This window comes from Trichechus manatus, unplaced genomic scaffold (assembly GCF_000243295.1).
Source record: "Trichechus manatus latirostris isolate Lorelei unplaced genomic scaffold, TriManLat1.0 scaffold00106, whole genome shotgun sequence".
Classification (NCBI taxonomy): Eukaryota; Metazoa; Chordata; class Mammalia; order Sirenia; family Trichechidae; genus Trichechus; species Trichechus manatus.
In genome coordinates this window covers 6,246,604-6,268,347 of record NW_004444042.1, presented here as the reverse complement: position 1 = coordinate 6,268,347, position 21,744 = coordinate 6,246,604, and the positions used below count along the sequence as shown (strand labels likewise).

At 36.1% G+C, this 21,744-nt stretch overlaps 1 protein-coding gene and 1 pseudogene across 2 annotated transcripts in view; both read left to right on the top strand.

The window, feature by feature from the left end:
- The window catches only part of ADK (adenosine kinase), a 555,845-nt gene that overhangs the window by 94,291 nt on the left and 439,810 nt on the right, over positions 1-21,744 (top strand). The window lies entirely within an intron of this gene.
- On the top strand, positions 13,434-16,511 carry LOC111821790 (60S ribosomal protein L35a pseudogene; annotated as a pseudogene).

The following is a 21,744-nucleotide window of genomic DNA, read 5'->3' as shown; positions in this document are numbered from 1 at the left end:
AAGTAGATGGCCACGTCTTTCTCCCACAAGACTGTAGATTGGATGATAGTACTGTATCAGTGTTCAGTATTCTAAATTAATAAACATACTGTGGTTATGAAAGATAATGATCTTTTCAGAAATAACACTGAAGTATTTGAGGATAAAGAGTATTGATATAATACTAATAAACAGAGATAAATTATAAACTATTAGTAATAGGTAAATACAGATGGAGTATAAAAGAGTTATTTGTATACTTCTTGCAATTTTTAAAATAAGCTTGAAGTTATTTTAAAACAGAAAGTTAAATAATATGGAGTGTCAAGTATTGCCAGTGGTACATGTACTACACTCTGGGAATCACTTGACCCTTTGGGTCAGCAGTGGCTACGGTAGATAGTTTTATATAGGTAAAAATTTTAAAAGAAACTATGAAACTTCCTTCACCCTAACTTGACTAACTCCTCTTCATCTTTTAAGGCTTAACTCAGATGTTAACTCGTTCTGGTAGTCTTCTCTATTCGATAACCTTCCCTGTACTCTAGAATTAGTTAGGTGCAAACCACTAGGCAGACTGGAGTTAGAATCCTAGTTTTGATACTTCCTGGTTGTGTGACTTTGGGTTACTTATTCCTTTAAATATTTCCTCATCTAAAGAATGGTACTATAACCTCATAGAATTATTGTGAGGATTAAATAATAATGCATATAGAACAATTCCATCTCACCTGGCATGTGAATTACTGCTTTTACTGCTGCTTTTATTACTATTATTTGTTTGTGCTTATCTTCCTTTCTAGACCAAGTATTTTGAGCACAGGCTCATATTTTATTCATCTTAGAATAACTAGTATCTGGCAGATAATAGGTCCTTAGTAAGTATTTATGAGTAATTACAGAATATTTCTAAAGATAGTCTACATAGTTTCTCTGATGTTTTCAATTTAGATATTTGTATATTTCTCTTTAAGTGTGTTTATTCACAGCAGTTTTGGTTGTTCCTAGTTTTCCTACCACAAGGTTGATAATTAAGATAAATATAAACAGCTTTTGTTTTATATGTCTAAATTGAGTCTTCATGAAGGTAATCAAATTTAAGAGCAGTATCCTCTAAGAAAATCAGATAGACTCCTAAGATATAATTAGGTACTTTTCTCATTATTCCTTAAATATTACCAACCAAATTTAAGTAGAGTGTTACTTTGTAACTTATCTTCTTTTCTTAGCAGAGGGCAAAAAACTCTTTTTTTCCCCCAGAACATTTGAATTGACTTTGTGTAGAGTGCCTCTAATTCTAATAAGCTAGCAGCCAGCTAGTGTTGGTGATCAGATTTGGAATAATTTCTGTGACTGACCCTTAGGTCTGGATTCTGAAATAGTTTTTTGACCAATTTTAGGTTTCTTTAATTAGAATTTTTTCATCTTTTTAAACATGTGGTAGATGAGAGCATAAACTTTTTCAGAACTAGTTCTTTCTAAAGCCAGGAGATTTATATACTAATTGTGTCACACACAAAATGACATAATAAATGGAAACTTTATAATTTAACACAGTAAGGCTAAAGGTAAGGTTTGATTAATCTAGTGCTTCTGCAACATCAGGGAGCCCTGGGTCTTTATATTTTTCTGTTTAACCGTGCCCAGCATTCTTTATGCTGGTACTCCTCCTCATGGTTACAAATGGTTATTAGAGTACTAGATGTCAGATGTAGTTGATAATATTAAGGGACTCAAAGGAAAATTCTCCTTTCTTGTGTTCTTTTTCAGAAGAGGGAAAGCTTTCCCAGAAGCACCCCAGCAGATTTCTCCTTAATTTCTCACTGGCCTGTGTTGTCTCACATGCCCATTCCTAAACCAGTCACTGGGCAAAGAGAATAGAATTATCATGATTGGCGTATTCTAATCAGGATTCATTCCATGGCTGAAACATAAGACCCTTTAAAAACTGAACAAAATTTGGAGCTCCACTGGCCAGGGGAAGATGGCTGTTGGTTTGACAGGTAGCAGTGCGTTGCTCACATGTATAAATAAAATGACCTGTCAGATTTCCCTGGGAACTCAGCAACCTGGCCAGACTTACAAACTGCCTCCATGAGGATTTTCTAGTACTGTTTTTTTTGAAGTCTTTATTCCTTATTACTGTGTACATTGAAGAAAATTGAAATTTAAAAAATTTAAACTCATCTCCTGGCAGTAACCAAGCTATAAAAAATGTGTGAAATTGAGTATTTTTTTAAAGCATGGAAAGATTTGGTATCCTCAGACTTAAAAGGGAATGTACAAAGTTATATGGCTCATGGGAAATATGGTTTCTTTTTTTGGTCTTGACATAATTTTCAGGCTGTAGAATTCCGTCCTCGGCAACCCAGCACGATACCTTTAAAAACAAAAACTAAAAGTATTGTTTACTATCTCTAGACCAGGAAAGGTAGAAAAAGCATATTCAGAAGAATGGTGTATAGTGTAACTTCTTCTTTGGCTAGTGCCTTATATTTGAGAGGAGATGTTGCATATTTTTAGGGGATCAGAATGGGGAAACTGGTCACATGTCTAGTGCCTCCTGAAATAGATCATTATAATATAGTTTGTTTTTTTTTTTGGTTTGAAGTCTCAGTAGTTTTGGGAAATTTAGACTCAGTTATAATCAAATATAATCTCAACACATATTCCAGACTACTATGAATTATTACTACCTAGTTACTTGTTATTTGGAGCTCTTTTGCTTAGTCACTCAACAAAGTTGGGATTAGGTCTTCTCTAGAGGATGAAGAATATTATTTCCTACACAAAGAGGCATGTATTAGTCATGGTCGAAGGCAATGGTCAGTCCACCTTAAAGAAAGAACAAAAGTAGAATTGACTAATCTCTAGAAAAAGCAAGATGGACCATCATGTTTTACTCATTACATGTAAGGATGTATATACTAGGTGATTGTATAATTAAAATATTCTAACTTCAGTATCTTTGAACTAGTCTATAATAAACAACCCACAAAAATTCAATTTGCTTTGTGTGTGAAGAACTTTTTAAATAGAAAGCTCTGCCTCGATTTTTATAATGTTAGTATATATGTGGAGCCCCTGGGTGCCACCAATGGTTAAGCTGGACTGCTAGTGGAAAGGTTGGGAGTTCAAACCAACCCAGAGTGCCTCAGAAGGCAGCCCAGGTAAACTCCTTCCACAAGGTCACAGCCTTGAAAACCCTATGGAGCAGTTCTACTTTGCACATATGAGGTCACCATGAGTTGAAATCAACTCGATGACAGCTAACAACGATGACAAGTATGTATTTACGCTTTTCATTTCCTTCCCTACCTTTCTTTTGTTGATATATGAGACTTGGAAAATAGTAATAATGCCACAATTCCTTAAACATTATAGTAGTATTTAATCTTACAGTCTTCCTGGGAATTCTTCAGCCTTTCTTAAATACTTCCAGTGGAGGAGCTACTACTACATCATTTTATTTTTAACTATTATTTTTTTACCTCATCTTTTTTATTAATTGATCCTAGTTATGTGCTCAGGAGTTAAATAGTATAAATTTAATATGTCTTCTATAGGGTACCTCAACAAATATTTTAAGCTGACTAAACCTTTTTTTTTCAATATTTTATTGTGTTTTAGGTGAAAGTTTGCAAAGTAAGTTAGTTTCCCATTCAATAATTTATACACAAATTGTTCCATAACATTGGTTGCAATCCCTGCAATGGGTCAGCACTCTCCCCATTTCCACCCTGGGTTCCCCATTTCCATTCCTCTGGTTTCCCTGCCCCTTCCTGCCTTCTCATCTTTGCTTTTGGGCAAATGTTGCCCTGTTAGTCTCCTACAGTTGATTGTCCTAAGGAGCACATTCCTCACAGGTGTTATTATTTGTTTGATAGGCCTGTCTATTATTTGGCTGAAAGGTGATCTCCGGGAGTGGCTTCATTTCTAAGTTAGAAGAGTGTCTTTAGGGCAGTAGTCTTCGTGATTCTCTGGTCTCTATCAGACCAGTAAGTCTGGTCTTTTTTTTTATGAATTTCCATTTTGTTCTACATTTTTCTCCCACTCTGTCTGGGACCTTCTGTTGTGTTCCTGGTGAGAGTGGTCTGTAGTGGTAGCCGGCACCATCTAGTTCATCTAGTCTCAATCTGGTGGAGGCTGTGGTTCATGTGACCAAACCTTTTTTAAGAGTAGGAACTGTCATTTGTTTTCTCAAAACTTAGTAGGCCCTTATATATGTTGACTCACTGAATTGATTGAGCACTTAATGTATGATAGGAAGAATCACTGTCTTCCATTATATAGTTTGTATAATTTGATTTTCTATGTATATTTCTATCTCTAAGTATTGCTTTGCAGTTTTAAAAATATTTAAATGGTTGCTATGATGATCTTCTGGAACTTATTTTTTTCTGTTCCGTATAGCTTTTGAGACTTATGCATATTGATATATAAAGCTCTAGTTTATTCTACACTTCTGCATAAGGTTTCATTATATGATTATATTACATTCTTCTATTGATAGGTTATTCCTAATGAACTTTGTTTAAATCCGTGTTTAAGCAAAAGTTAATTAATGGTCTGCATACTTTTTTATATAAAAGCTGTACAATTTGAGATGTTTATTAAAACGGGGAAGAATTGCTACATCTGGAAGGTGCTCAGACAGCAGGGGGAAAAATGACAGCTACATTGTAAGCTCCGTGAAGGAATTTATCTCTGTCTCTCTCTCTCTCTTTTTTTTTTTTTTGCTTTCCGTTGTATACTCAATACCTAGTATAGTGAAGCATAATGTTTGGTTAATCAATAATTATTGAATAAATACTTTAGTAAAGACTTACATCCCAGACATTTAAAGAAAGTTTAATAAAATAAAGTAGTTCAAAGTGGCATCACCCCTCGCTGGCTTCACAGATGAAGTTTTACTTCACTCTTCTCGATCCCTTTCCACGACCTCTTTTTCAGATGGAAAGACCGCATTCTCTCTTTTTTTTTTATCCCAAATACTAATGGCCTGTATGATAATAATGAAATCACCAGTTTTTAGGGAAGTTCTTAGAAGATGTCCTAATCTCAGTACTTTTTCTTTAGAAATATAATGTCTTAAAGATTGTAAAATGAGGGAAATAACTACTGTACTACAATAATAATAGTTGAAGAGGAAAATGAAATGTACATACTTAGTAGGCTTTTATCTTCATGATTGTTGAATTGGGACGCAATGTTTTAAAAGTAATAAATCAGTAGTTTTCTATGAAGCCCTTAAAGAGTTGCATGTATAATGTTAAAATATTGAAAGGAATATTTAATTTTATAATTTTAGATAATTGAAGATGCATCTAAGAAATATGCTGCCTTTTTGTTTGGCTTTAGTATTTTGATTCTGCCCTCCATTATTTCCCCATTTTACCTTTTTTTTATCATATTTTAGGTGAAGTTTTAGAGAGCAAATTAGTTTTTCATTAAACTATTAATACACATATTGTTTTGTGACATTGGTTGCCAACCCCACGACATGTCAACACTCCCACCCATCAAGCTTGGGTTCCCCGTTAGCAGCTTTCCTGTCCCCTCCTGCCTTCATGCCCCAGCTCCTGAGGTGGTGTGCCCATTTAGTCTCATTTTGTTTTACGGGCCTATCTAATCTTTGGCTGAAGGGTGAACCTCAGGAGTGACTTCAGTATTGAGTTAAAAGGGTGTCCAGGGGCCATACTCTTGGGGTTTCTCCAGTCTCTGTAAGACCAGTAAGTCTGAGTTAGAATTTGATTCTACATATTTCTCTAGCTCTGTCCAGGACCTTCTGTTGTCATCCCTGTCAGAGCAGTTGGTGTTAGTAGCCGGGCACCATCTAGTTGTGCTGAACTCAGTTTGGTGGAGCCTGTGGTAGTTGTGTCCATCCATTTTACCTTTAAAAGGCATGCATGATATGAAATTTACCAAAATAAAGACCACTACCTTATTTCTGATTTTATTTTCGCTCTGGTTATATATGTTTCCGTACTAGTTCCATGTCTGTTTTTTTTTTAATTTAATTTTATTGTTGTACTTCAAGTGAAAGTTTACAATTCAAGTTATTCTCTCATACAGAAATTTATACATACATTGTTATGTGACCCTAATTGCTCTCCCTGTACAGTGACAGCACACTCCTTCTTTCCACCCCTGATTCCCCATGTCCATTCAACCAGCTCCTGACCCTCTCTGCCTTCTCTTCTCATCTCACCTCCACACAGGAGCTGCCCATTCAGTCTCATGTATCTACTTGAGCTAAGAAGCACACTCTTCACAAGTACCATTTTATGTCTCATAGTCCAGTCTTATCTCTGCCTGAAGAGTTGGCCTCGGGAATAGTTTTAGTTCTGGGTTGACAGAGAATCCGGGTGCCATGCTTTCCGGGATTCCTCCAGTCTCAGTCAGACCATTAAGTGTGGTCTTTTTACTAGAATTTGAGTTCTGCACCCCACTTTTCTCCTGCTCCATCATGGGCTTTCTGTTGTGTTCCCTGTCAGGGCGGTCATTGGTGGTAGCTGGGCACCATCTAGTTCTTCTAGTCTCAGGCTGATGCAGTCTCTGGTTTATGTGACCCTTTCTGTCTCTTGGGCTAATACTTTCCTTGTGTCTTTGGTGTTCTTCATTATACTTTACTCCAGGTGCGTTGGGACCAGTTGATGCATCTTAGATGACTGCTCACTAGCTTTTAAGACCCCAGATGCCACTCACCAAAGTAGGATGCAGAACATTTTCTTAATAAACTTTGTTATGCCAGTTGACCTAGATGCCCCCTGAAAGCATAGTCCCCAGATCCATGTCTGTTTTTAACTCATAAAATCATGACCTAATTTACGTTTTGACCATTATCCAGCTCAGCGTTGTTAGCTCCCACCGGGTCAACCCATGACTTACGGCGACCACATGCACAGTGGAACAAAATGCTGCCTGGTCCTGCACCATCCCCATGATCAGTTGTGGATTGGGTCATTGTGATTTATAAGATTATCAAGGGCTGATTTTTGGAAGTAGATCGCCAGGCCTTTCTTCCTAGTCAGACTTAGTCTGGAAGCTCAGGAATCTTTTATCGTTCATAAGCCTTGAGACCACTCTTACTAATTTCAGTTGATTATTTAGACAACTATTGAATTTTTTTTTTTAAATCCTAAAATATGAATAACAGACAACACTATCTTTTATGAAGATTATGATGTTCCTATGTCATCTTTAATTGTATAGCTGTATTATATTTAAAAATACAGTTTTTTGCACATATTAAAAATTGACACTTTTAAAAAACAAAAAACCACAAGTGTAAGTTCTGAGATTTTAACCTTCCATGGCATTGCAGTAATGGTTAACTTCTCACCAACTAAAAAGCAAACAAAATACTGCAGCCATACTGCAGCCTTGGTTCATTATTCAAGTATATTTTTATTTGCTAATAAAGCTACTTTTTATTATTCATTCTTAATACTTTATGAATGATTCCTTGTGCAGTTTTTTCAAAGAAGTATTAATAAAGTAAAAGTAAAAATGATTTTTAAAATTAAGGTGATACCACCAGATGGTGCTGTTTTGCCTGAAAATAAGGATGAATGACTAGAGAACTTTACTAAAGTATGTGGAAGATTTCCTAGTATTATTTTGGCATAATATTTTGGGGGTAGATGAGCTGAGTAGAAGGAAGTATTCAAACATTGTAAACTTGTATTCAGCACTGTATGTTTATCTTGATAAAGGTAGAGACTAATTGCCAGCATTTAACATTTGGCACAGAGCCTTCTCTCTTTAGTCTAAAAATGTTAAGTATATGTTCTTCTTAAGATTGAGGTATATGAAAATCCTATTAACTATTAAAACCCCACATGCATGAAAAATGTAATTACATATACAATTATATATAAAAGAAGGTATATATTACCAAAATTTACATTTCATGTTTTCTTTACATTTTCAAGTAAACAATCTTACTGTCTCACCTGGGATGCAAGTTATTTACAAATTAGGGTAAACATTTTGATTATTTTATGTGTTCTTGGTATTTCCTAAATGAAGAGTAAATTCGTTATTTTTTTTAAAGGGTAAAAGACACCTTTTCTAAATTAATTTGATGTTAAGATGTAAACAGCAACGGTAAAATGCTCATTTAGATACTGCAGTAGAATGACTGACCACTCATTATAGTTAAAATGACTAGTTTATGAAATGTATCTTTCAGTGAAGTATGAAAAATTCAGCCAACCCTTAAGAATGTTTCTAGGTTTTCAGTGTACTAACTTTTTTCCAATGATATTGTACTTTTTTTTTGTATTTGCTTCTGGCCATGAGATCAAAGCATAAAGGTGTGTAGGTGCTGCTGTAAGTATCTGCCAAAGAAATTATTGTCTATGCCATCAATTGATTTATTGGTATGGGAGAAATTAGAGATTAAATCTTACATTTGAATTTTTCTTCTGGAGAGGTATTACTTTGAATGCTGTGCTCTATTATTCATACTAAAATAAAACATATATCTATAGGCTAGTAAATATAGATAGTAGATTGTGTGAATGAATATTTTAATCATAATTATAATAACATATTCCTCATACATATTCTTAAGATTATACCACTACCGTAATGCTTTTTCTGAACTTGTTTCATACCATTTGACATTTTTTTTTTACTTTGTGTTATGTTGTCATATCCCTTCTACAAAAATATAAAATGCCTCATGCTTTGTTTCCCTTATTAAACTTAGCACAGTGTTTCACATGTAGAAGTTGATCTCTATATGTTTGTTGCATAAATATATAATTACTTATATAAATGATATGTAAGTCATTTTGTTATTATGCCAAGAATTATTAGTATTATAATACAAATGAAATTATTTAGATAGGTTTCTCCCCTTTGTAGGAATTTCCATAGTGACGAAGAGTATGCTATATTCTATAGTTTTTATCTTACACTTAGTTTCTGAAATGGCCTGTCTTAGTTATCTAGTGGTGCTGTAACAGAAATACCACAAATGGAGAGCTCTAACAAACAGAAATTTATTCTCTTACAGTTTAGGAGGCTAGAAGTTCGAATTCAGGGTGCCAGCTCCAGGGAAAGGCTTTCTTTCTCTGTTGGCTCTGGGGGAAGGTCCTTGTCATTAATTTTTCCCTGGTCTAGGAGCTTCTCAGTGTAGGGACCCTGGGTCCAAAGGACACACTCCGCTGCTCGCTGTTCTTGCTTGGTGGTAATGAGGTCCCTGTCCTCTCTGCTCGCTTCTCTCTTTTATATCTCAAAAGAGATTGACTCAAGATACAAACTAATCCAGTAGATTGTGTCCTGCCTCTTTAAGGTAACTGTCTCTAATCCTGCCTCATTAACATCATAGCGTTAGGATTTACAATACATAGGAAAATTACATCAGATCACAAAATGGACAACCATACAATACTGGGAATCCTGGCCTAGCCAAGTTGACACACATTTTTGGGGCACACAATTCAATCCATAACATGGCCTTTTATAGTTAGTTTAAAGTGATCATTTCGCTGGCATCTCTTAGAATCATAATAGTGATTCCTTCTATCATGGTAAAGATTTAAGTGGGGAGTATTTTCTTTTTCAAATGAAAAATCTTGTGGTCAGCCTGGTTTCATGTGGGTCTTGAGTATTAGAGATCATCTAGTCCAGCAGTTCTCAAAATGTGGTTCAGAGACTCTTGGTTGGTCCCGCAGGACATTTTCAGGAGATCTGTAATGGCAGAATTATTTTCAAAATACTGCTAAGACACTATTTACCTTTTTAATTTCTGTCACAAGTCTGAGTGGAGTTATCAGAGTCTACATGATGTGGATACCATAACTGATTGAATACATGAGCATATGAGACTCTAGCTGTGTTTATGAAGCAGACATTAAAGAGATTTGCAGAAAATGTAAAACAATGCTACTGTATTTTGGTTTGGAAATACAGTAAAACCTGTGAAAGCTGGAACCTGTGTAAGGCAGAAACCTGTCAGAGAAGGAAAACTCAAGTATTTTCTACTAATAAAGAACGATAGAAAAGTGTTAGGACTATACCCTGTCAAAGGTGGAAACCTTGCGAGACCTGGAAAAACAAGGCAGGCCTGTCAAGTTTGGCTCTCACAGGTTTCACTGTATAGTTATTTTTCATAGAATGTTATTTATGTTGACATTTAATGGGTTTATTTTTTAAAAATAAACTCCAGTCCCTGGAGAAGGGCATTATGCTTGGTAAAGTAGAGGGTCAGCCAAAAAGAGGAAGACATTCAGCGAGATGGATTGATGCAGTGGCTGCAATAATGTGCTCAAACACAGCAGCGGTTGTGAGGATGGCACAGGACCAGATGGTGTTTCTTTCTATTGACATAGGGTTGCTATGAGTCAGAACTGACTTGATGGCACTTAACACACACACATACACACACACTTAAAAGGTTTCTGTTTTAATTTCTAGTGTGCTAAATTGGGATAACTATAAGCCATAAAATAAAAGCTGTTTGAATTTCTCAGTACTTTCTGAAAGTGTAAAGGGATCCTAATTCGTTATTATCATTTCACAGATGAGAGTCCGAGAGAGGTTAACTGGTTTAGTCATGGACACCCAGCCATCAGTCATGGCTTAGCTGATACTTGTATCTCTAACTTCTGAATGCTTTGATTTATTTTTTTAGCTGCTTGGCTGTTCAGATATTCTCCAACCTAATACCAACTCCAAACTCCTTAAACCTTTTTAAAAATTTTTTTAAATTTAATTTGTTACCTTTATGAAGTACATAAATAAATAGAGAATATTGACCTGATTTTCAAGCAGCAATAAAACGGCAGTAACCTTCAACTCATAAAATGTGTAATATAACCTTGTTATAAAGTATGAACTTTCTAGCATGAAAAGGAAATCGGTACATGGAACAGTGTAGCCTTAGTGCCAAAATAAATAAATAAATAAAGTTGAGGGCAAAGAGGTAGCCTCTTACATCTTAGACTCTTTTAATGTCTTCTTTACTTGGTTTTTTTTCCCCTTCTCAACAATAAAACATTGGTTACAAGCTTCCCTGGACATTTATGGCAGTCTGCTTGTAGAAGAACATGGTATTCTATTCTAAATTTTAATAAATTAGGGGATAATAATTACATATTGCTCTTTTGGATATGCATTATTTGATACTGTTCTCATGTTGAAACTCATGGTGGGGAGATTCTAAAATGGTCTTTTTTTTATTATTACTTCATGAAGACTGAAGAATCTGATTAGTTTTAATTTGGAGACGGAGAATCATGATGTGTATAACAGTCCTCTTCATTCAAAGGGCCTCCTTCATGTGGAAGTTTGATTTGATTTATTGATTTATTTGTAAAACTTCAAGAATAGAAGAACCAATGGCTGGAAGACACAGACTGAATCATTTTAGCTCAATAAAGAAAAATCTTCCTGGTAGTAAAGAAATACAAAAATAGAACCAGCTTGGTTTGGAGGTAATGAGTCCCTTTTCTCAGGAAATGTTAAACATATAGGCCAGATCACTGACTCTTGGTAGAAATGTTGGCAAAGGAGTCAAGGAGATATGGGTAATAGAGTTAGATAATCTTTTAGATTTCTCCTGTTATTATGTGCTTGAGTATATTTGTTGAAAAGAACTTGTTAGTAAGGACAAGGGTTTATTTTTAAAAGGTGATTGGTTTAGCAGATATATTCCACTTTTATATCAGCTGGTCAGGAAACCTAAAGATTTTATGGATCTGTGGCCTTCCCATGAGCAGTGTAATCAGTTCTTCCAGAAGGAATATGTGTTTTATTTGTTCATTTTATTGCAAGCCATTTGAAGAGATGATGGATTGGGAGCAGAAATATGGAAGAGAAAGGTATGTTAAACTTCACAGCGGATGATAAAACCATTTTGAAAATGTAAATTGAATTGATGGTATTTTGGGGTATATTATATTTACAAACTGGCTTATAATTACAGATATTTTCTACTGCTTATTACCACTCTTTTCCTGTTTCTTTTCGTATCTTTCAACAAAGTAAACTGTCCCATAACCAATGTTTGTGTGAAATTCTCTTCAGTTGTTGCTGGTTTTATTAATAGTAGAATCTTTCATAATATAATGACTTAAACAATGACTGCATTAAACAAAACATACTGTATTCTTAATTTTTCAGAGTGTTTGAAGGGAAGGGATCTAGCTTTTCTTATTTTCTCTAACTTTTCATTTTTTGGCATGCTGGAGGAAAATATGTTCTTACTCTTAATTTGAAACATTTTAATGAATGTAAAGAAGGTGCTAAACACTACAATTAAATGAGTTATAGCAAAAGGGTTGGCTTTATTTACATTTGAGAGTGAATGTTTATGTGTTTTTGTGCTTGAGTGTATCTTTCTCTATATGTCATATATGTCCTTATTACTTCCAAAAAGAATTTGAGATGTCTTATTTTACCCACACACATAGATATGCAGACAGGCACACAGAATTTTGTTAATCAGACATTTATTGAAAGCCTGTCATAGTAGTTATGAACTTAAATCACTACAGATTCAAGTAGGAAACAAATGAGTAAAATAAGCTGAGTTGAAACAGTAAATATTTAGTGGTTTATAGATTATAACCTCTTTTGAAAATAAGATCTGCAGTGTATGATCTTGCCCTTAGATATATAGTGTAAATGAGTTTACTATATGTGATATTTAAATACTTTAGAAGTTCAACCAGAATTGAGTAAAAGGGCTTCCTGGTTAACCTATCATTAAATAAATTAACAGATCATCCTAGTCCTTAAGTATGTCAACGTTTTCTTTTACTTATTAATTCATGTATTTATTGATTCATTTATTTAACAAATACTTATCTTCTACTATGTGTACTGTGTGTAAGGCCGTACTTCAGACACTGAATACAGGGTGCCAGACAGAAGTTTTCCCTTACTCATAGAATCTACAGTTTAATGGAGAAGACAGATTTGAACATTAAATTTCTTATTCAATAAGTATTTTTAGCAAAATGTAAAGTAAAACAGTGTAGCACTTGGAGTTTTATGGCTTGAGTTCTTATCTGCCACTATAACTAGTTATTCATCCAATTCACAGTGATTATTGAGTATTTATTATGTGTATTAGAAATGCAGAGATGAGTAAGATATAACCCTGTCCTGAAAAAAAACTAACAGTGTATCTGGAATTAAAGACAGGCAGTAGCAAGCCATCATGTAGTGTGATAACTGCTATGATAGAATTATATAAAATCCTACAAGAGCAGTAAATTCCTCTAGATGTGAGGAGTGCAGAAAGCCATCTCAAAGAGGTGATATTTGAGCTGAGCCTTGAACGATGAGTAGAGATTAATTGGAAACGGGAATTAACATGAACAAAGGAGGAGTTACTCTTACGCCCCAAATAGAGGGATCTACATGAACACACAGAAGCATTGAACAGGCAAAGTGTATTTGGAGAACAGTGAGTTATTGTCTACTTTGGTTAAAACTCTGGATATGGGCTCGCTTTCCACCTTCCGCTGTCTTGGAGCCTGTGGAGATCTACTGGGAACAGAACTTCTAAACTAGCAAATATATCTGGAAGGTTGTGTTCTGAGGCCAGTTTTGCTGGTTTTAAATGGGATCTCTGGAACCAGAGGAAGCACACAGCTCTTAAAATTGTTTCTTCCAAGATGAAAACGGAATTCTGTTTAGGCAAGAGATTTGCTTGGATACAAAGCAAAGAACAAAACAGTGACTCCTGGTGGCAAACCTAACAAAACCAGAGTAGTCTGGGGAAAGGTAACTCGCGCCCAGGGAAGCAGTGGCATATTTTGTGCCAAATTCCAAAGCAACCTTCCTGTTAAGGCCGTTGGATACAGAATCCATGTGATGCTGTACCCCTCAAGGATTTAGACTTATTGAAAAGTAAATAAATAAAATTGTGGATTTGTTTTGTGAAAAAACAAAAAATACTGGTTATGTCATGGAAGAGGAGTGAGAGAAGAAGCTACATATTTAGGTTGGGGATGCTTTGTGAAAGGTCTTATGTACTAGGCTAAAGTTGTTGGTTTTTATGAGAGGTATTTGGGAGCTGTGGAAGGTTTTCAAGCAGGTGAACATGCTTAGTCTGCATTTTACAAAGATGATTGATATAATATAGGATGAAGTGGAGAGAAGTTGAGGCTGGAGGACGTAGCTAGTTTGAAAATTCATCATCGTAGTGTGGGAATGAGAAAAAGAGGGTCTCTTATAGGAAAGTAGTGATTTTAGAACATGGGAGATGGATTCAAAATACAGTTAATTTAGAGGTAGACTTGACAGTATTTAGTGACCGATTTAGGGAAAGTGGGGGCTTCCGGGGAGATTTTGAGGTTTCTTCTCTGACGCCTGCATAGATAAGTGGTGACGCTATTAACTTAGAAAGGAAAAGCAACATGGTTTGGGGGAAGTAATGAATTTAGATTTGTGATGCTCAGTTTGGAGGAGCAAACAGACCTAAGGGAATGTGGAGGCATTTAAATTGTAAGTGGTAGAAATGCCTATTAAAAAGAAGGGAGGCGAATTAGGAGAGGGATAGCTGGTAGGCATGCCATTAAATCTCTCAAATCTTCAGATTCTTATTTATAAAATATGAGAATGGAATCAGTACTTTTTCTGGTTCAGAAATAACCAATGTTTTAATTATTAGAAATTCTAAATTAGTGGTACAAAAATTACAATATAGTTTATGTACGTTATAGACTGATACTACTAGTTTAAGTTTATTGTTTCCTATGAAGCATACCTAAAATAAAATGCTAAACATTTTGCATTCATCATACCATTTAATTCTCATAGCAGCATGAGTTAAATGTTATTACTATCTGGATTTTCAGAAGAGAGAAGATATCTTGGCTAAGACTGTATGGCAAATAAGTGGATAGATGGGTAATCAAACCCAGGTCAGTCTGATTTTAAAACCAGGCTTTTAACCACTATGCTGTGTGCCTGTCTTGTCGAACGTGAGAGCTGTAGTGGATCTAAAGACATCGTCTAGTCCTGTCTTATAATCAAACGTCATAGTTAAAATCTAATTAATGTCAAGATTGGCTGTCCAATTTACTTAATACAAAGCTTACCCAATAACCATTCATTCCTGCTGTTGTCCTTGTGACAGATCCTTCATTTTTTTGTGGGCTCACCCCTCTACCATGTGACTTGAGTTCAGTCCTGACTAATCTAGGCCAATCATGGTTGTCTCGTTTTCCTTGCTAGTAATTGGTTAAGATATGGGCATGTCTCTCATAGGTGCCAAGTGAGTCATGTGAGGAGGTTTGGTGAGGGGCATCTGAGAAATGTTTCTTTTCTCTTTCTGGATGCTATCTGTCTGGATGGGGTGCTTGGAATTGTGGTAGCTGTCTTATAACTATATGGGGCTGGTTGAGGACAAAATCAACACAGAGTGAAAAGATGGAGAGAACCTGGATCCTTAACGATACTGAGGAATCAAAGCATATCAGTTGATGAGAATTCACCTCCAAAACCAGTCATAAAGCTGAGGAAAACTGTAAGGTGATATTCAGTTGAATTAAATGTCTTCAGACACGCTTTGGGACTATGATAAAGCACTTTAAATTAGAAATACAAAACCTGGGAACAGAAAGTGATTTAAAAAAATCAGGGAAGAATTAAAACGAGAGGTGATTGGACTCAGGAAAGAAAGAAAAGAGGTATGGAAAAAGGGAATTAAAAATATGGGATGGGGAAGAAGGCAAAAAAGAATACTTTAATGATGGAATGGAATTAGAGATGTCAGTGTAGACATAATTTCTACAATGTTTATATGGGTAGTATATATGGGTATAAATGCATGTGTATATATATATACATACATATGTATATTCCTAGCTTTGTCCTTTGAAAGGATCTGGAAACAAAGACACCCAGGAACAATGAGTGCAACTAGCACCCAGATCTTCATTTCTAATACTATTCCTAACTAACAGGAACCAAAGCTCTTTGAAGAAAATTACTGAGTTCAGGTCTGGGCCAGAAAAGGTACAGTGCGAGCCTGGAATATCTTGTATACCAGAAAGTAAGGAACTGCTGAAAAAAAAGAAAGAAAAGAAAAAAAAAAACGGGCATGTCACAAGGACACATGCCAACTTGAAGGGCCCCCACTCACCAAATCTGGGAGAATTTGAGCAACAAAATGATTATGGACAGTGTTGAATTCTAAACGATTGAGAAAAAAATGGGAGTTTATGAGTACATATTGATAATAAGCAGATAAATAAATGGGGGAGAAGGGAATGCACTTGCTTATAGTACAATATCTTAATTGGTAAATGTGGAAAGAGTGCTGAAGTTGAAAAATCATCGTTTTACAAACATCATAATAAACATTGGTTCAGGCAAGAATCATTGAAGCATGTTAAATCGAGGCAGGGATAGGGAATTTTGTGAGGAGCAAACTATTTCCATGATTTTAAAAGTATCTTTCCAAAGATAATCTTCTCACAGTACATTTCCCTCTAAAGAGCCCTGATGATGCAAAGGTTAAGTGCTTGGCTGCCAACTGAAAGGTTGACAGTTCAAACCTACCCAGCTGCTGTGCGGGAGAAAGACCTGATGATCTGCTTCAATAAAGATTACAGCCAAGAAAATCTTACGGGACAGTTCGACTCTGTCACATAGGGTCACTATAAGTCGGAATCAACTCGACGGCACCCACCAGCAACAACCTTTCCCTCTATTAATTACAAGGAAAACATGGTAACCACAGAGTGGGGAAACCAGACAAACACCTTGATTGTGTTATCAAAATTAACCTCACCAGTGAGGGGCAGATGAACATTGTGTGCCTGCAAATGCGGTACCGCAGTAACGTGCACGATCACTTATGTAGTATTCCAGCTAGGAAGGTATAACTTGAATCTAATTATGAGGAAACGTTAGATAAACCCACAATGAGAAATATTTTATTTTTAAAAAAGGAGCTGTGTTTGTCAAAATTTTTAGTGTCATACGGGACAAAGCCTGTTTCAGATAAATTAGGCTAAAGAGACATGATAACCAACTACAATAAGTGCTGCTAGGTTGGATCCTATACTGGAGAGAAAAATGTTGTAAAGGACGTTTTGTGGTCAGTTGACCAAATTGAAATATAAACAGTAGATTGAAGTATGTTGTCAATGTTACATTTACTGAAATTGATAACTGTATTGTGGATTCTAATTCTTAGGCAATACAAACTGAAGTATTTAGTGGTAAAAACCCAAGATGTATGCAACTTATTCCATGGTTCAGGAAAAAAATCGTGTGTGTGTGTATGTGTTAAAAATAGTTGAATCTGGGTAAGGGGTATATAGATGTTCTTTTCCTGTTCGTTTATTCTTTAAATTTGAATAGAAGATTTCCAAGGGCAACTCAAAAAGACAAAGTAAAGCATTATAATGACATGTGCAAAGACCTGAAGGTAGAAAATTAAAAGAGAAGAACATGCTCGGCATTTCTCAAGCTGAAAGAACTGAAGAAAAGTATCAAGTCTCGAGTTGCAATGTTGAAGGATTCTACGGGGAAAATATTAAATGACACAGGAAGCATTAAAAGAAGATGGAAGAAATACACAAAGTTATTATACCAAAAACAATTGGTCGATGTTAAGCCATCTCAGGAGTTAGCATATGATCAGGAACCAATGGTACTGAAGGAAGAAATTCAAACTGCACTGAAGGCATTGGCGAAAAACAAGGCTTCAGGAATTGACGGAATACCAATTGAGAAGTTTCATCAAACGGATGCAGCACTGGAAGTGCTCACTCGTCTATGCCAAGAAATTTGAAAGACAGCTACCTGGCCAACCGAATGGAAGAGATCCGTGTTTATGCCTGTTTCCAAGTAAGGTGATCCAACTGAATGAGGAAATTATTGAAAAATAACCATTAATATCACATGCAAATAAAATTTTGCGGAAGATCATTCAGTAACGGCTGCAGCAGTATATTGACAGGGAACTGCCAGAAATTCAAGCTGGATTCAGAAGAGGACGTTGAACAAGGGATATCATTGCTGATGTTAGATGGATCCTGGCTGAAAGCAGAGAATACTAGAGAGATGTTTACTTGTGTTTCATTGACTATGCAAAGGCGTTTGACTGTGTGGATCTTAACAAATTATGGATAACATTGCGAAGAATGGGAGTTCCAGAACACTTAATTGTGCTCATGAGGAACCTGTACATAGAACAAGAGGCAGTCGTTCAAACAGAATGAGGGGATACTGCATGGTTTAAAGTCAGGAAGGTTGTGCGTCAGGGTTGTATCCTTTCACCATACTTATGCAGTCTGTATGCTGAACAGATAATCTGAGAAGCTGGACTCTGTGAAGAACAGGGCACCAGGATTGGAGGAAGACTCATTAACGCCCTGCGATATGCAGATTACACAACCTTACTTGCTGAAAGTGAAGAGAAGATATTGAAGTTGTCCAGGATTTCATTTTACTTGGATCCACAATCAACAGCCCTGGAAGCAGCAGTCAAGAAATCAAAAGATGCATTGCATTGGGCAAATCTACTGCAAAAGACATCTTTAAAGTGTTGAAAAGCAAAGATGTCGCCTTGAAGACTAAGGTATGCCTGACCCAAGCCATGGTATTTTCAGTCGCCTCATATGCATGCAAAAGCTGGCGATGAATAAGGAAGATTGAAGAAGAATTGACACCTTTGAATTGTGGTGTTGGCGAAGAATATTGAATGTACCATGGACTGCCAAAAGAACGAACAAATCTGTCTTGGAAGATGTACAACCAGAACGCTCCTTAGAAGCAAGGATGGTGAGACTACGTCTCACATACTGTGGACATGTTATCAGGAAGGACCAGTCCCTGGAGAAGGACATCATGCTTGGTAAAGTAGAAGGCCAGCGAAAACGAGCAAGACCCTCAACAAGATTGGATTGACACAGTGGCTGCAACAGTGGGCTCAGGCATAACAACGATTGTGAGGATGGTGCAGGACCGGGCAGTGTTTCCTTCTGTTGTACATAGGGTCGCTGTGAGTCGGAACTGACTGGACGGCACCTAACAACAAGTGCAAGAAAAGGCTGGAAGGCTTTTAATGATTTAAACGCTGCGCAGGTAGCAGGTGAAGTTGATTGTGATGAAGAATTTGTTGGGACTAGGGGTTGGTTCAGTCATTTCATAGTGGGCAAATTTACATAACAATAAAGGGCAAGTAAGAGCTGTCCCTAAGTAGGAAGTTTGTAACTTGGGGTCTTATTGTATTAAAATCCAAAAATTTAATATTCATTACTTTTCTACCTTTTACTTTTCCAAACTGCGTTTGAATTTTTTTCACTAATTTTTAGGGTGTGATAGTACCTGCCAGTGTCATGAGTGCTAAATAGAACTTTAAGAAATAAGAATAAACATAGCTTTATGAAAGTTCTGAGGTCAAAAGGCTATTCTGATCCAAGACGATGATGGGAGCCTGGAGAACTAAGTTTTAGTGAGCTAACTGAACTGTGATTTTTGACAAGTCACAGACTTCACTTTCCTCACTTGTAACATCAGAGACTGGATCTAGATGCTAGGCGATCTTTACGGTTGCTTTCAGCTCTACAATTCTAAAGTATATTCCTTAAGGGAATATACCCTATTATTCTATGCTCCCTCCCTCCTCCCCTTGAGGCATTTTGGTCAACACTCTATGCTAATTCTTTTACAGCAACTTGCAAACAAAATTGTCATGGGGCACTTGTGAAAATACCTGGGGGTGGGGGTGGTTGGCAAACACACATAAAAGATGTGAGTAATTTTTGTAAAAATACAGTACAGAAGTAATTTTTGTGAGTTAGAGTTTCTTTTTAAAGAGTTCTTAGTTTTAAAAAAGACTTTGATACAATTTCTACTGGTACATGGCTATAATTATGCTTGATAGACCTAAAATAATTCCAACATATATCCTGTATGCCCAACATTAAAGAGAGGCCTAATAGGAATCCCATTAATTAATGAAAAAATGATCTGATCTGTGTTTGTACATAGAAAAATCATAGTTTTTTTCTTTTCTGGGGGAATTTTCTCTAGGGATAGAATTTTCTCTTTATTTTCTCACCCTATTTGAATGTAAAATGGACATTTACCTTTCTTGCCACTAAGTAATTCTATTGTAAGAAATTTATACTATTTGAATAATAGTTGATTAGCAATATTTCATGTTTTGGCCTTTTATGTGTTTCAGTGTTTCATTATCAGGAGATGCTAATGACCCATTCAATTAGGACTGAGGTTTGGCTGCACAAAGTCCAAAATTACAGTGGCGTAAGTGAGGTAGAACTTTATTTCTGTTTCATGTACAAGCAGTCTGGAGGTAGGTAATCCAGGGCTCGTGTAACAGGTCTACAGTCCTCAGACACCCAAGCTCTATTTTCTCTTCCTAATGCTAGCTTCTGTCTTCAAGGTCACCTCATGATGACTGTTACTTCAAGACAGCTGATGTCTTAAGCTAGGTCCTGTCCTTATAGTACTGTGTAAAACAAACCAGCCCCTGACCTCATGGAGTTTATATTGAGTGGGAAAAGCAGATTGTAAAACTGAAGGTATAGTATGCATCAAATAGTGGTTCCCATAAGAGAAGGTGGAGGCAGCTTAGGAGAAGGTGATTTCTGAATAGGGTACAGTAGGAGCAAAAGCAATGATGACTTGGATGATATAATCAGAGAACTGTGAGCGAATTTAAATTTAACCAAACAGTAGTAAAATAATCATATAGTATGATAAAGGAAATGATAATCTGTGTAAGATACAGAGTCAGTTTAGAGAAGGGAATGATTAACTTTGGGCAGTATCAGTGATGAAGATTAGTAGGACAGTGGTTCAAATGACTTTGAAAACCCCTATCTAGTTTCTCCCTGAGCCTTCTTTTGTTCAGGCCATAGTTTTATAGTTAGCCTGGGGTGCTCTAGTTGCAATTTCTTGATTGTGCCTGGAAGCCTGTGTTGTATTGTTCCTCTCTGTCAGGTCAATTCCATGTCCTTCCCAGAAGGCTAATTTCTGTCCTGGAAGATTCAGGATTTTTTTTAGCAGTTACCCAAGAGCCCTCGCCCTAGTCCCCTGCCCTCCATCCTGCACTCCTGCATATTAGTACTTGCAGTGTAGTTGCTTATTTTTATGTCTGTCTTTTCTGTAAAGTTTATGGTTTAAGAGGACAGAAGCTAGGTTCATTGATTTTTACTGAAAGCAAACATTTACACAAAAAGAAATTTTCAAATTTAATTCTCTTTCTCTGTATGTGTATGTACATCACACAATGAGCTAATATAATCTTTAAGTATTTGAAAGTGGAATTGTCCTAAAAAACCTGGGCTGTTTGATCATTTTTGTTCCACGTAACCATAAGAATATAATTTTATAAAATCGATTTTAAATGTGTTTGTACTGACCATGTACATGACAGTTTTGTTATATAGGCAGTCCCCTGGTTACAAATGTCCTACTTAGGGACAGCTCTAGGGACAGCTTGAACTTGTCCTTTAATGTTGTGTAAATTTGTTCTCACTTTGAACCAACCCCTACTTGCAACAAATTCTTCACAATCACCTTCACTTGTTGCACATGCAGCTTTTAAATCATTGAAAAGTCTTTGAGCCTTTTCTTGCACTGAAGTAAGGCTAAATAAGAACTGTATACAGCTGTTCTGACTTACCTACAAATTGGACTTGAAGACACAGTTAGGAATGGATCTCCTTCATAACCCAGGGTCTGCCTGTATATTTGAAAAATAGTAGTATAACCAAACCATTTTCTCTCTGGAGCATATAATGGCAGGAAAGC